This window comes from Hoplias malabaricus, chromosome 14 (assembly GCF_029633855.1).
Source record: "Hoplias malabaricus isolate fHopMal1 chromosome 14, fHopMal1.hap1, whole genome shotgun sequence".
NCBI lineage: Eukaryota > Metazoa > Chordata > Actinopteri > Characiformes > Erythrinidae > Hoplias > Hoplias malabaricus.
In genome coordinates, this window is record NC_089813.1 from 24,879,141 (window position 1) to 24,895,210 (window position 16,070).

The window sequence follows — 16,070 nt, forward strand, 5'->3', positions numbered from 1 at the left end:
CTTGTTCTGCCTATGACAGAGGATGAACTCAAACAGAAGCAGAGGTTAGACCCTGGTCTTGATGCTGTAATCACTCAGTTAGAAACTGGTCAGACCCCACCTCCCAGCCTTAGAGCAGAACTACCCGAGTTACCCCTGCTACTGCGTGAACTCAGTCGTTTTGAGCTTCAAAATGGCGTTCTCTATCGCAGACGACAAAATGGTCCAGACATCTCCTTTCAGCTTGTGTTACCCAAGGAGCTGAGACCCATGGTGTTCCAGCACCTCCACAATAACATGGGGCACCTAGGAGTTGACCGTACCATCGATATGGTCAGGACCAGGTTTTATTGGCCAAAGATGCAGGTCTCAGTTGAGCAAATGATCAGTACGTGTGAGCGTTGTGTCCGCCGGAAGTGTAGACCTGAGAAAGCAGCCCCTCTTGTGAACATTCAGGCAAGTAGGCCCCTCGAGTTAGTCTGCATGGATTATCTATCTATTGAGCCAGATCAGTCCAACACAAAAGATGTATTAGTTATCACTGATCACTTCACAAAGTTCGCTGTGGCCATCCCTACACCCAACCAACGCGCCCGTACCGTCGCAAAAGCCCTTTGGGAAAACTTTATTGTTCATTATGGAGTCCCAGACAAACTTTTAAGTGACCAAGGCCCGGATTTTGAATCAAGGACAATAAGTGAACTTTGCGGGATTACCGGCATGAAAAAGATACGTACAACACCGTATCATCCCAGAGCCAATCCAGTTGAACGGTTCAATAGGACACTCCTACAAATGCTTGGTACCTTGAGTGATAATGAAAAGTTGCATTGGAAAGAGCATGTAAAACCTCTAGTACATGCATATAATTGTACCAAGAATGACGTGACAGGCTATTCGCCGTATGAACTGATGTTCGGAAGGCAACCGAGGCTCCCCATTGATCTAGTGTTTGGTTTGCCTGCCAATGCTCAGAAGAAGTCCCATTCACAATACGTCAGTGACCTGAAACGTAGGTTGGAGGAAAGTTTCAAAATCGCAACTTCAAAAGCACAAAAGAACGCTGAGCGCAATAAGACACGCTTTGATAAACAAGTGGTTGACTCAACACTCGAAGTGGGTGACAGAGTCCTTGTGCGTAATGTCAGGCTAAGAGGAAAGCACAAGTTGGCAAACCAATGGGAGAATGATGTTTATGTGGTTCTGAAGAAAGCAGGTGAACTTCCGGTCTACACAGTCAAACCAGAAGGGAAGGAGAGACCAGTCCGAACGCTACACAGGGACTTGCTTCTCCCTTGTAATTTCATACCCACCACAGATCCAACAGAAAGGAGCTCCCAAAAGCCGCAGGCTAAGCGAAAGACAAGGCAAACAGTTGTTGAGGACTATGAGAGTGACTATGAATCAGAGTCAGAGTACTTACCCATACCTACCTGGACACCTGTGTCCTATTTCCCTTCTTCCAAAACACCTGAAGCATCGCAAACTCTTGTTGTGTCTACCGAACATGTCAACTCAATCGAACAATTCCCTAACACCGGACAAGACAATCCTACTGAACATGACAATTCCACCGAATGTGACAAATTAACTGATAGAGACAAGCAAATGGAGAAGATCAAGGAGCGTGAGAACCTACCTGATGGTGCAAGCTTACCTGAGCCTGGTTCTCTGGAGAATGATGTTCAAATCAATGATCTTGAAGAGGAAAATCAGTCCGCGAATGAACATATTCTGCCAAATGGAAATGAGACATTGTCAGAGTGTCTCAATGAACAAGAAACTGTTATTACTGAGCAGCCTAGTTTGTTCGGATTTCAACTTAGCTCTCAGACTCAAGACGTCCCTCGTCGATCTCAAAGGTCACATCAGAGACCAGAAAGGTTGCAATATCCAACATTAGGTAACCCCTTATTGCATGTTGTTAATGCAGTATTTAAGAGCCTAAATGAAGCTATTACAAACTCTATGCAACAGCTTAACCTTTCGGATGCACAGGGACGTGCATACCATCAAAGTGGGGAGGGTGTAACCCACAGTTAACTATGGTTGTAACTGAAGAATTATTTTTGATCTTGTAAAACACAAAAAGAGTTGTTGGTTAATAGTTGTGTTTTGTTTATAGTGAATTATTGTCATGGTCGGCAATTAAAGAGTTAACCCCCCTTTCTAAGAACGGGGGTATCGCTCTTAGCCAATGGGTTGCTGCCAAACGGTGCATTGTCCCGCCCACTGCTTTTGCCTCCAAGTGCGGGCCTTGCTCTCTCTTTTCCGGCTGCAGTTTCAGTGTTGAGCGGGCTTATTGAACAAAGGAGACAGAGATTTGCTGAAAAAGAGAGTTAGATTAGAGGCTGCGCCATTTTTGTGCTGCTACGCTGTCCTCTTGTGAGATCGGTGAGAAAAGTTTTCTCTTTCTATAGTTAATTTGCAGTTTAATGAGTTTTGTGCGAGTAAAATGTTACTAAGTGTGATTAAAGAAATTGTTTATATTGTAAATTGTATTAAGAATGTGAGTGAAATGGTGAATGTTTAAACTCTTAAGAGTAGCGTTAAACGACTCTTCATTCGTTTACAATTGTAAGGTTGGTTAATGTTACAGAAAGTGCTAACAAAGTGCTAGCAAGTGCTAACAAGTTGTGTTTAATTGAAATCTCATTGTGATTTATGACGCTGTCGTTGACAGGTCAGGTTTATTTTCCTTGGTTTTATTTTAATTGTCGATTGATGCGAATTGGAAGTGGTTTTATTGTGAACTGAAGCCTATTGTAAATTAGAAAGGTGCACCCAAATAAGTAGAAAGTATTGATAACTGTGATTGTGATTGAATAGAACTATTGGTACCAAAAAGAGAACTTTTATTTAAGAGAAAAATTATTTTATATTATTTGCTCCAAATATTTGATTTATTGTTTTGTTTTGTCTAAATACACAAGCCAGGCATGTACAAAAACTTTAAGCTTTTGTCTGAGTCTCATTCTTTTCCTATCTCCCGCATGAGCCGAACCTTCTGGCCCAAACCAAACCAAATCAAAATTTAAGTATTTTACATTTATTTTAGTAAAGTGAAATCCTTTAAGTAACTTGAGTGTTACACCTGTCTCCCATGGTTCCTTGTCTTGTCTTAGTCTGTTTTCCGTGCCCTCTCCTGTGCCAGCTCCTGGGGGGTTTACGTGTACGCGCCCCGGGAGTTGCGCGTTCAGGGGGGGGCATCTGTCACGCCCTCGTCTCGTCACCTCTGTTTTCGCCGGTCATGTGCTCTTTTAGCACATGGCTATGTTTTGTTTATGTTCTTGTCTCCGCCCTTGTCCTGCCTTTGTTCCGCCTTCTCGTCTGTGTCATGTGTTAACCCGTCTTCCTCGTTATCTGTCCAGGTGCGTCTCGTCTATGTTGTGTATTTAAGTCCCCTTCCATCACTTCCTGTTGTCGTTCATTTGTATTGTATTGTTGCCCAGTCATGTCGTGTTTCTACTATGTTCCGAGTCCTGTCGTGTTGTCTCTTTCCCTCTCCTATTCCAGTCGTTTTGTTTTCTAAGTCATGTTGTTTTGTTTCTTTCCTATTCCGAGTCAAGTCTTTGTTATTCCCAGTTAAGTCGTTTTGTTTTGCTTCCTGTTCATGTCGTGTGGTTTCTTTGTTTTGATTAAAGTATTTGTGTTTTAGCAAGTGCGTCCGCCTCTGTCAGTCTGCCCCGTGATCCGTGACAGTGGTTCGTTCTCAGTGAGTGTATTTACATTAACTTAAATTTGATCTTAATGAAATTTCTGTAGTTATCTGACTATTCAAGTGGTCATGGAAACAGCATTCTCCCACAGATGCAGAGCTTAGAACTGCATTTCCCCACAATTGTAAACGTTCCCTTTAAGTACCAGTCTCTAATGGAGGGACACATGCTTTGTCCAAGGACAGACTCATATAAAAAAATTGTCTACATCTCAGCAACAGTGTTAAGAACTGTGAGAAGAGCAATATTAGAAATCGTAAGAAAATAGCATCCATATTTGCATGTAAACTGGGTCCATGTTTACAAAAAGCCACAGCAGGGAGTTTGTCATGTCTTTGTGTGATATTGGCTGTTGCAAAGCAGAAATTTGATTATTGTCAGTCTCATATAAACTCAGAGTTTCCCCATTAGCTGAATATAAAATGCATGCAAATGCACTCAGTGCCTCTGATGTAGTATAGGTTGGTCAGTGTGTGTTATCCTAGTACCAGTGGATCAGACACAGCAGTTCTTCTTGATTGTTTTGGAAAAAAGGCAGATTTCATGTGACATTACTTTTCTAACTGGGTCTCCCAGTAATTTGCTTTAATAACCATGTAATTACAAATAAACACATACAACAATGTAACTATGGGTGATATGTTCACTGTTACAAATGGATTATTGTAGTACAGATTATGCCAATTCAACTGGAATTTACTTTAATGTTGTTTTTTAATAACAGAATAGAATCTTGATAATTACTAAATCATTACATTTCTAAAACTTAAATTGATGCACATGCACATTGATGTAAGCTGTGATATTATAATTCACCTATAACCATGAATTCAACAGTATTTACACGGAACAACCAGTAGTGGCACTTTTGCTGCATGTATTAATGGGCTATAACAGTTATTAAAAATTATGATTATATTGGGATCAAATTCTGTCCACAAATGTCTACACATCAGATTTGAATCGCCAATCTGAACAAGGCCTTATTTAGGTTTTTCCTTTTAATTTGCTGTGCATCCATAAAATGATTCTAGAGAATGTCAATTTAGGAAAATGTCTGTGCAGAGATATAAACCTGAATGTTTACTAAGTCAGTACACAATTACAGTGGGATGTTTTCTGAATGTGCTCTGTGTTCTATGTTGACATCCCCATGTGATCTGCCATGGAATTAGAAATAATGGAGCGGGCGTTATAAATGTGGCACTAATCATCACAGCAGATTTCACCATGGCTCTGGTGGTCTCGCCGGGCTTGTGAAGATGAGCTGGCAGAGAGGCCATATCTGTGGCACTGTCCATCCCAGCTCATTCTGTCCACCTGGCAAACGCGGCACTATTCATTCTCATACCAGACCATATTTTGATGAGGGATAATGGAGGTGGAGGATTCGCATGATTTCTCCACAGAGTAATGTTCTGCATTAGATCAGCCCACAGAAACAAGGTCAAGCATTTATGCTCCAGGATGTGTAATTGAATACTTACATACATTCAGCCATGCATAAAGGTGAAGTTGTACTTCTACATATATGAGTTCTGTCAAACAGTCTCTCTATTTACCATGTACACAATTTGTTAAAGTCATTGCAAAGGCAAAATGATAGAACAAAGACAATATGTTTCCTCTCTTATACAAATATGCCAATAGCCATTTCCTGAGACATATTGGGTTTTGGAATTGCTCACTTTTCACCAAGAGCCCAGAAATCTTGATGGCACCATCAATCAACACTTTTTAGTGTTTTTGTGATTTTACTAATCCATGTGCTGTAAAATTGGAAGAATGTATGGGGGTAGCTGAAAAAGGAAATTATGGATAATATTACACAACTTATGCACTCATAAATAAACATCCTCCCAGGGCTATATTGACAAAAGTATTTGTTCATCTGCCTTCACATGCATATGAACTAGAGTGATATCCATTCTCACTCCATAGAGTTTAATATGATGTCATCCCACGACTTAGAGCAACAACAGGTTCCACTCTTCTGGGAAGGCCTTCCACAAGGTTTAGGAGTTTATGGGAAGTTTTGGCCATTATTTTAGAAGTGCATTTGTGAGGCCAGACACTGTTGAGAAGGCCTGGCTCACACTCTCTGCTCTAATTCATCCCAAAGGTGTTCTATCAGGTTGAGGACAGGACTCTGTGCAGGTCAGTCAAGTTCTTCCACATCAAACTCGCTCATCCATGTCTTTATGGACCTTGCTTTGTGCACCAGTGCACAAAGAGATTTTGAACAATTTCATGCTCCCGGGAACATGGAATTGTCCAAAATCTCTAGGTATGCTGAAGCATTAAGAGTTCCTTTCACTGGAACTAAGGGGCCGAGCCCAACTCCTGAAAAATAACCCCACACAGCAACCCCCCCCCCCCACCTCCACCAAATTTTACACCTCTCAAAATGCAGTCAGACAAGTACTTTTTTTCTGGCAACCGCCAAAACCAGAATCGTCCATCAGAGTGCCAGACGGAAAAGCATGATTTGTCACTACAGAGAACACCTCACTACTGCTCTAGAGTCCAGTGTTAGCGTGCTTTAGACCACAGCATCCTATGTTTTGCATAGTGCTTGGTGATGTAAGGCTTGGCTATTTCATGAAGCTCTCTACTCACTGTTCTTGAGCTAATATGAAGGCCACATGAAGTTTGAAGGTCTGTAGCGATTGACTCTGCAGAAAGTTGCAGACTCTGTGCACTATGTGCCCCAGTATCTGCGGACCTTGCTCTGTCATTTTACATGGCCTACCAGTTCATGGTTGAATTGCTGCCATTTCCAATCTCTTCCACTTAGTTATAATACCATTGACAGTTTATTGTTGAATGTTTAGTAGTGAGGACATTTCACGACTGGACTTGTTGCAAAAGTGGCATCCTATCATGGTACCATGCTGGAATTCACTGAGCTCTTGAGAGCCACCCATTCTTTCTAAACTGTTTGTAGAAGCAGTATGCATGCCTAGGTGCTTGGTTTTATACACCAGTGGCCATGGAAGTGATTGGAACCTCAATTCAATGATTTTGATGGGTGAGTAAACAATCAGCCTAAATCTAACTTCCTAAAGGTTAATTTCATATCTTGTTGATAAAGCAGTGGCACAGCAATCTCTGGAGTGATTAAGTGACAATGATAACTTTTCTTAATAGAGATTGTGATAGTTTATCATAATAGAGTCATTGACCTAAAACACATTTCTCTAGTGAAAATAAATAATTCCTTCTCTCACTGAATATTCACAATGCTAAATTAATTGTCCAGAATTATTCATTTTCTCTTGTTGTTTTGGTTGACTAACTCTTATGCTGTAACTAACCTTTATGCTAAGTCTGTTCCTTCATGCTCTTTCTCCAACCCCTGCGACACTCACTAGCTGCTAGGACCTGGATTCTTGTAAAACTGCTTAATTTTACCATGACCACATCATAACATTGTAATACAATGTAAAGAACAGCTGACATTACAATTTTTTGCAGAAAAGGAATTCAGAAGAAATGCTGATAAAGACTTTGTCTTGTTACTGACAGCGTCACATGTGAATCAATTCAGTGCGTGGCTTTCTCAGTGTAAACTACAAGCCAGCATGAACTTTTTACATTTGTCATATCAAGCCTAGAACGCATAATACACATTTGCAGAATTGCATCAATAATATGTCAGCATCACGTTTGTGTGCCACTAAAGTGTGAAATGAACACACTGCTACTAAATCCAATTGTTTTTTAGGATTCATGTTAGGGATAATTGTAGTGTCTTGGTAATGTCTGTTTATTAAAATCTAGTTTAACTTAAGGGTTGGGTATAAGTTTGGGTGTAGTGCTAAATACTCTTAGTTGCATTTAGTTGCACAGAAACATGACTCTCTGATCCTTGGTTGTCAAAACATACCACTCCTATGGCCACCTCAAATTTTGAGGAAACCAGAGAGAGAGAAAGATGATTCATGGAGAGCACTCACGTGAAGGCTGAAAGACACACTTGAAATGAGAGGAACAAGGGAAGAGATTGTTTTTTTTGTTTGTTTTTGAAAGAGTAGAAACAAGCCATGACAGTGGGAAGAGAACATGATATGCTGATATACCTCTGAATCTGAGATAAATGGATTTGCACACAAAGGTCATTCATATTTCAGCTTGATCCTTTTTTATCAGATTGCTGGAGAACAATGCCAGCTTAGGAATCTTTATCTGTAGGGGTGGGTAGAGTAGTAAATAAATAGCTTCATGTTTGAGCTTGAAAATAAAAACACTTACAAAATAGAAGTGGCACTGAGCTTCAGTACACTTCAGCACAAAATCTATATGTACTAAAAGGCTAAATATTTTTCTTGGAATATTTTTTAAATAAAGAGGAAATCATTAATTCCTTCATTGTCTATAACCACTTATCCAGTTCAGGGTCACGGTGGGTCTGGAGCCTACCCGCAATCACTGGGCACAAGGCAGGAACACACCCTGGAGGGAGCACCAGTCTTTCACAGGGTGACACACACTCACACATTGACTCACACTCTCACAGACACTTTTGAGTAGCCAATGAGTAGTTTTTGGACTGTGGGAGGAAACCAGAGCACCCGGAGGAAACAAAGGGGATATCTATTTAGGGTAAGTGGAGATTTTGCTGAGTGCAAACAAAATCTTTCAACATGATATAATCGACAACATAAACCTTGTTAATTTTTGTACTATTCAAAAGTGAACTGATACATCATCTGTGTTTTTTTTTTTGGAATTTCTAGTAAATATAGTATTATACTAGAATATAATTACAGTATGTATTGGCATTGTTTTGTCTCTCAACATCTTGCATGTTCCTCTCCACCATCAAAAGACTTTAAAAAAACCAAAGCTTTGCTATTTAGAATCTACTCTCATGTGTCAAGCATAATAATTTCATAATGAAGTGAATAACAGTGAAGTGTCTTTTTAATGCATTATATTAAGATATATTTGCCATATGTTACTTTTGTATCTTAGGTTTCAGGCATTTTTATATTAACTTTATATTCCTGTGAGTCAACAGTCTACACTGAGTCATTGGCTGTAAGGCACGGGCAAACTTTGGACATGGCACCAGACAGTCATATGCTCAGTCATTCACACGCTCCATTTATCAATATATGCTTTTGACTGTGGGAGGAAACAAGAACACCTAGAGCAAACCCACACAGACACAGGGAGAACACATCAAACTCCCGTGGGGCAGCAAAACAAACTGCATTGTCAGTGTGTTGCCCTCCATATGTTTATGCCAATGCAAGCTACTGCTAAGAGTCAGAAATCTGTTTATGGGTATGTAAACATTCAACATTAAAAAAAACAAACAAAAAAACATGAACAACAACAATAGCAAAGTAACAATAACAATAGTTTAGTAGCTCTAATGAGCTGTAACACTGATGAAATTATTCAGATTTGATGACTGCTTTGTAACTGAAATTAACCTTTACCCCACAATGTGGATACACATTAAACTGTGTGTCATGCTCCACAGAACAACATAATAATTGCAGATGCACATAAAGGCATAAGTTTGTTTTACTGCAAGGACTTTTTACATGCTCGGAAATGTCGTGTGACACTTAAAAGACATGGAAGTAAGAACTTTGACTGCAGTAAAATTGTGGAACTGTAATGGCAGGCCTGATAGAGACGGACTGTCAAGGCCCATATTACCCTTTATTTATTGACCTGCCTTTCTTCCAGCCTTAAACAGATCCACTTAAAGAACAAATGGAACTCTACAAGCCATAAACATGATTTGTCCAAAGAGCCCCATGATCATCAATATAAATTCATTGTATTAGTTTTTCCCTTTAAAGATCCCTGTTGCCCTTAAGGTCAAACAGCGTGTGGCAGCATGTGGTCACTTAGTGGAGTAACAAGCTGTATCCGTTTGTTTTTCAGGAGGAACTCCATGCTTCCATGGCTTCAGGAAGCCCTTAGCTCTTCTCTTAGATGCATTAGCGATGTCAGTAGAAGCTGCAGAATTATGACGACTGGATACTAATGATTTACAGAACCTTGAGTAAAAACATCCTCATGAATCAAAACACACCACTGCATTTTTACATCTCCAGTTTGAGAGCAGATATATAGAGATTGCAGTTGTCATTGTGCTTTTCCTTTGAAAGAGTGAGTCTTTGTGTATTGTATTCCAGTCTAAACTCTAAAAATATCCATTTCTAACAGTATGTTTAAATGTTTATGGTACAAATTCTGTAACAGTATTAAACTTTTCATTTAAAATAAAGTCCAGTTATGCTACGACATAAAATGAACATCAGTGAGTTTGACATGTGTTGGTTTATTTGACATATTTAATATATTTTTTGTTAATATGCAAATAACTTTAATTGTAACCTTAATTGTATGGGGATTTTTATGTTAACAAGTATTGTTTCTACTTCAACTTACACTGACTGATATTTACATATACTATTTTGTCAAAAGTATTCATTCATCTGCTTTCACATGCATATGAAATTGAGTGACATCCCATTCTTAATCCATAGAGTTAAATATAATATCGGTCAACCCTTTGCAGCTATAACAGCTTCAAATTTTATGGGAAGGCTTTCCACAAAGTTTAGGGCTGTGTACATAATGTTCTTGAGCTAATCTGAAGACCAGATAAAGTACGAAGGTATGTAGTGATTGACTGCAGAAATTTGGTGACATCTGCGCACTAGGCACTTCATCATTTGCTGAGCCTACCACTTTGTGACTGAGTTGATGTTGTTCCTAATCACTTCCACTTTGCTATAATACCACTCACAGTTGACTGTGAAATATTTAGTTTCACAACTGAACAGAGGTGGCATCCTTTGACCATAGAAGTGATTGAGTGAGTGAATACATTTGGCATTATAGTGCATGGTTGCTGTTCAAAACAACAAAATCAAATTTTTTGTCAATTTTTATCTTACTAAATCATTCAAACATGGCAGCTGTTGTCATGACAAACCGACTAATGAAAATGCTCCAAAAGTACTCTAAATAAAGTATTTTTACATTCACTTCCATTCAAAGTCAAGTTGGAATTTTCCTTCCCATATAACGTTACTATTTTGGAGATAACAGTAAAACAAGAATAGCACAATGTGATACAAATAATAAACAAGACCACAGCTATACTCTGATATGCTTATCTACATATTCACACCAATAAGAACAACCTGAATAAATACTACATGAGTACTACTCACAGTTCTGTTATTTCAAATGCATTTAATCATAAACTCATATGATTTAATACATATTCTATGTCATTCTGGGTGCAAGAAACAAGTAGGTACTAAACATGACGTAAAATTTGCCGAATGCTGATTGGCCAGAGAGACTTCTTTACAAGGTGAAGTGCAGACCTCCATTTTTGTAGTTCCAAAGACCATGGTTCCCATTAGAGGCAATGTTTTGCGACAGGTATTTAGAAAAACACTGTTTAGATCATTATCTATTATAATATTTAGACAGACTGACTCTCAGTCTGTGCACCATAGAGTGAGTTGTGAAAGAAGCAGCCAAGTGAAGTGAACACAATTATTTATTATACGTTTCCATCCACACAACATGACAATTAAACCCATTAGTGTAGCCACTGACTGCAGTTCATACAGCTTTAGTTTATTGTACAAGTCCATAACCATAAGGCAACAAAGCCTCATGGCACTCCAGAGTTCCACTCCCTCTGGATTGATTATTTTCATGATCGTTCTAATTCAGTTCTGTAAATTACATGCCCATTTCTGAATAAATGGGTTCTTGCAAAACCAATTCAGCATTCAAATACTAATAACAATCTGGTCAGATGTGCCAGAGGACTGAGTAATTATTCCTGAAATCTATATGATAGTATGACTTTCACAATACACTACATTCCTCACTTATAATGCAAAGGGTTTTGTCTCCCTCATAATACATGCAAGAAATATTCAGACTTTGTTATATATATATGAATAATATTGTTACGCCCTCGTCTCGTCGTGTCTGTTTTCCCCGGTCATGTGCTCTTTCTCAGCACATGGCTATGTTTGTTTACGTTCTAGTCCCGCCTTTGTCCCGCCTCCTCGTCTGTCATTTGTTAACCTGTCCCCTCGTTATCTGTCCAGGTGTGTCTTGTTTGTGTCAAGCATTTAAGCCCTCTTGTCTCACGTCCTGTTTGTCGAACATTTCTCATTTCTCTGTTGTCTTCAGTCCTGTCAGTCATGTTATCTGTCTATCTCCGTAGTTTTCCCCGTCGTTGTTTCATTTCCTATTGTCGTCGTTTCGCTTTGTTTTCTGTCTGTCCCATTTACCCCGTTTATGTCTTAGTGTCCAGTCAAGCTTGTTTACCTTCTGTCGAAAGTGTCTCTGTTTTGTTAATTTTCCGTGAATAAACGTTTATTGTGTTTTAGCGAATGCGTCCGCCCTCAGTCAGTCCGCTCCGTGATCCTGACAGAATGTTCGACCAAACTATGGACGCAGCTAGCGCAGACTATTATCTCAAGGGGTGTGCCATTCGCCGGACTCCATTCCGTACAGGCCCCAAAGATCCTGTGGGGGAGGTTTTGAAAGCGGCCTCGGAATGGAGTTGCCGGCTCCAGCTCCTGCCTGATGCTGTTCCGAGTCCTATACTGGAGGAGTCGACTCGTGAATTGAGTAGTTGCGCCAGCGGGAGTCGAAAGAGTCGGCGGAAGAAGCGTGCTGGAGTCCCCCCCTCGACGGTGGATTACCCCCTTAGGTCCAGGGAAATTTTTGGGGGGGGGTTAAGGGTAGGGGCTGTTAGCCTCCAACCTGAGGGATCTAATGTGTGCGCCTGTGAAACCCCCTAAACCCTCTACAGCTCCAGCGCGAGCCCGGCGAGCAGCACAAACCCCTGTCCTCGTAAAAGCGGTGCCTCCAGCCGCGCCTGTCTTCGTGAACGCGGCGTCTCCAGCCGCGCCTGTCCTCGTGAGCGCGGCGCCTCCAGCCGCGCCTGTCTTCGTGAACGCGGTGCGCGCCTCTCCTGTCTTTGTGAGCGCAACGCCTGCCTCTCATGTCTCTGTGGACGACGTTGCAGATTCCTCTGCCTCCGTGGACGTCGTCGCAGTTTCTCCTGTCTCCGTGGACGACGTCGCAGATTCATCTGCCTCCGTGGACAACATCGCAGATTCCTCTGCCTCCGTGGACGTCGTCGCAGTTTCTCCTGCCTCCGTGGACGTCGTCGCAGGTCCCCCTGCCTCCGTGGACGACGTCGCAGGTCCCCCTGCCTCCGTGGACGACGTCGCAGGTCCCCCTGCCTCCGTGGACGACGTCGCAGGTCCCCCTGCCTCCGTGGACGTCGTCGCAGGTCCCCCTGCCTCCGTGGACGTTGTCGCAGTTTCTCCTGTCTCCGTGGACAACATCGCAGATTCCTCTGCCTCCGTGGACGTCGTTGCAGTTTCTCCTGCCTCCGTGGACGTCGTCGCAGGTCCCCCTGCCTCCGTGGACGACGTCGCAGGTCCCCCTGCCTCCGTGGACGACGTCGCAGGTCCCCCTGCCTCCGTGGACGTCGTCGCAGGTCCCCCTGCCTCCGTGGACGTCGTCGCAGGTTCCCCTGCCTCCGTGGACGTCGTCGCAGGTTCCCCTGCCTCCGTGGACGTCGTCGCAGGTTCCCCTGCCTCCGTGGACGACGTCGCAGGTTCCCCTGCCTCCGTGGACGACGTCGCAGGTTCCCCTGCCTCCGTGGACGACGTCGCAGGTTCCCCTGCCTCCGTGGACGACGTCGCAGGTTCCCCTGTCTCCGTGGACGACGTCGCAGGGCCTCCTGTCTTCGGAATGGCGGCTCCCTCAGCCGCTCCTGTCCCTGTGACTGTGGCTCCGGCCGCTCCTGGTTGTGTCCGAGGGACGGTCCCTAGAACTACGGGGCCGATCCCCAGAACTGTGCCCAGGCTGGTTCCTCAGACTGCCCCACAGACATTTGCCAGTCCTGGGCACCCCCCTGTTATATTGGTTCCCCTGTCTATCCCTGTCTTGGTTCCTGTCTCTGTCCTTGTCCCTGTGTCTGCCTGTGTCTCTGTCCCAGTCCCTGTCACTGTATTCGTGTCTGTCCCCTTGAATGTCTTGGTCCCTGTTCCCCTGCCAAGTCCAGTCCAGTCTCCTGTGAGTCCTGTCCAGTCCCCTGTCAGCCCTGTCCAGTCTCTGTTTCAAACCCCTGTCCAGTCTCAAGTCCCGTCTCCGGTCAAGTCCCCGTTTCAAACCTCTGTTTTGTCTCATGTCCAGTCCCCAGTTTAGTCCTGTCCAGTCCCTGTTTCAACCCTCTGTCCCATCTCCAGTCCAGTCCCTGTTGCAGTCTAGTGTCATGTCACCTGTCCTGTCTTCTGTCCAGTCACATACCCCTTTCCAGTCTAACGTTTCTGTCCGGTCCAGTGCCTTGTCCCCTGTCTCGTCACCAGTCTCTGCTCCCGTCCATTCCCAGCACCCAGTCCTGTCATCTGTCCAGTCTCATGTCCAGTCCCCGTATCCGTCCAATGTTCAGTCACATGTCTTGTCACCACTCCAGTCCCCTGTTCTGTCACCTGTCCATGTCCAGTCTTCTGTCCCCAAACCTGTTCAGTCCCCTGTCTTGTCACAGTTCCTGTCTAATGTGCAACCCCAGTCTCTTGTCAAGTCTCATGTGTCCACTCCTGTCCTGTCCAGTCCGTTCCAGTCTCTTGTTGCCCCCCTTTGTCAGTCACCTGTCATGTCCCATGTCCCGTCTCAGATATTCGGTCCTGTCGTGTCCCCAGCTCCTGTGTCTGTTCCCGTCCTGTCCTGAGTCCTGTCTCCCTTGGTTCCTTGTCTTGTATTAGTCTGTCTTGTTTTCCTTGCTCTCTCCTGTGCCAGCTCCTGGGGGGTTTAGGTGTATGCGCCCCAGGAGTTGCGTGTTCGGGGGGGGGGGCATCTGTTACGCCCTCGTCTCGTCGTGTCTGTTTTCCTCGGTCATGTGCTCTTTCTCAGCACATGGCTATGTTTGTTTACATTCTAGTCCCGCCTTTGTCCCACCTCCTCAGCTGTCAAAAGTTAACCTGTCCCCTCGTTATCTGTCCAGGTGTGTCTCGTTTGTGTCAAGCATTTAAGCCCTCTTGTCTCACGTCCTGTTTGTCGAACATTTCTCATTTCTCCGTTGTCTTCAGTCCTGTCGGTCAAGTTATCTGTCTATCTCCATAGTTTTCCCCGTCGTTGTTTCATTTCCTATTGTCGCCGTTTCGCTTTGTTTTCTGTCTGTCCCATTTACCCCGTTTATGTCTTAGTGTCCAGTCAAGCTTGTTTACCTTCTGTCGAAAGTGTCTCTGTTTTGTTAATTTTCCGTGAATAAACGTTTATTGTGTTTTAGCGAATGCGTCCGCCCTCAGTCAGTCCGCTCTGTGATCCTGACAAATATAAATATATACATTCTGACTTATTTCTCAGAATTGTTCTGAATTTAATCTCAGAATTATTCACTTTTTTCTAAGAATTTTCTTTACTTTTTATTCTCAAAATATAATTTTTTTTTTCAGTGTCATGGCCCTAAATCTCCATCAGAGAAAACAGTTTTTATTGAATAATTAATTTTCTTTCATTTAACACAAACAAATTATTATCCACCAAATTTATCAGTGTTAAAAAACATTGTTTTACAAATGATTCAGAGTGCGATACTGAGATATAATGCAGACTCATAATGAAAAACCATGTGTCTTTGTTTTATCTGATTCTTTACAGCAGCTCAGATATCCTCATGAACATAAGGCACATGATTCTGTTTAAAATAGCCTACACGGTTGTTTGTTTCACCACTTGAAATGATCTGTCAAGAAAATATCACTTATATCTGTTCTGCTTCCAAGAGCTGCTTCAGAATCAGCCAACCAGAGCGCTTAGCCTGATTAGTCTCAAGGGGTCTTTGGGCACTCAGTATAGCCATGACACAAGGTTACCTAGCAACAAATAACAGCTCAGAAGTAATAGATTTCTCCAGTGATATGCAGTGGTGTAAAGAGTGTTTTTAATAAATAATATGTGTAATTTCTTTTTCTTTATAGGGAGGCACAATGGCCCTGCAGGTAATATCACAGCCAGTCAGCTCCTGATTTCAATTCTCACAGGTGTTGAGTTGGTTTATTGTCCCCTGTGTCTGCATGTGTTTCCTCTGGGTGCTCCAGTTTTCTCTCACAGTCCAAAAACTCACAGTAAATGAGTTGGCTGCAATTTTGTTCATTGGTGTAAGTTTGTGAGTGACTGAGTGAGTTTGTAACACCCTATCCAGAATGTGCCCCTGCCTTGCAACCAGTAATTCCAGGTAGTTAGTGATATCTTAATATCTTAATCCACTTCCAAGTCATGTACAAGCTATTTTATATGGTTTTATTTATTAAATTATTTTTATAATTTCTGTCATTCTCACATTTT

General features: G+C 42.4%; 1 long non-coding RNA gene across 1 annotated transcript; it reads left to right on the plus strand.

Annotated features, from left to right (window-relative positions):
- The first annotated feature begins 1,920 nt into the window (after window positions 1-1,920).
- On the plus strand, window positions 1,921-15,998 carry LOC136665524 (uncharacterized). Its single transcript, XR_010795281.1, has 3 exons — window positions 1,921-2,373; window positions 9,606-9,833; window positions 15,704-15,998. It is a non-coding gene; the product is annotated as an uncharacterized lncRNA (long non-coding RNA).
- The last annotated feature ends 72 nt before the right edge of the window (window positions 15,999-16,070 follow it).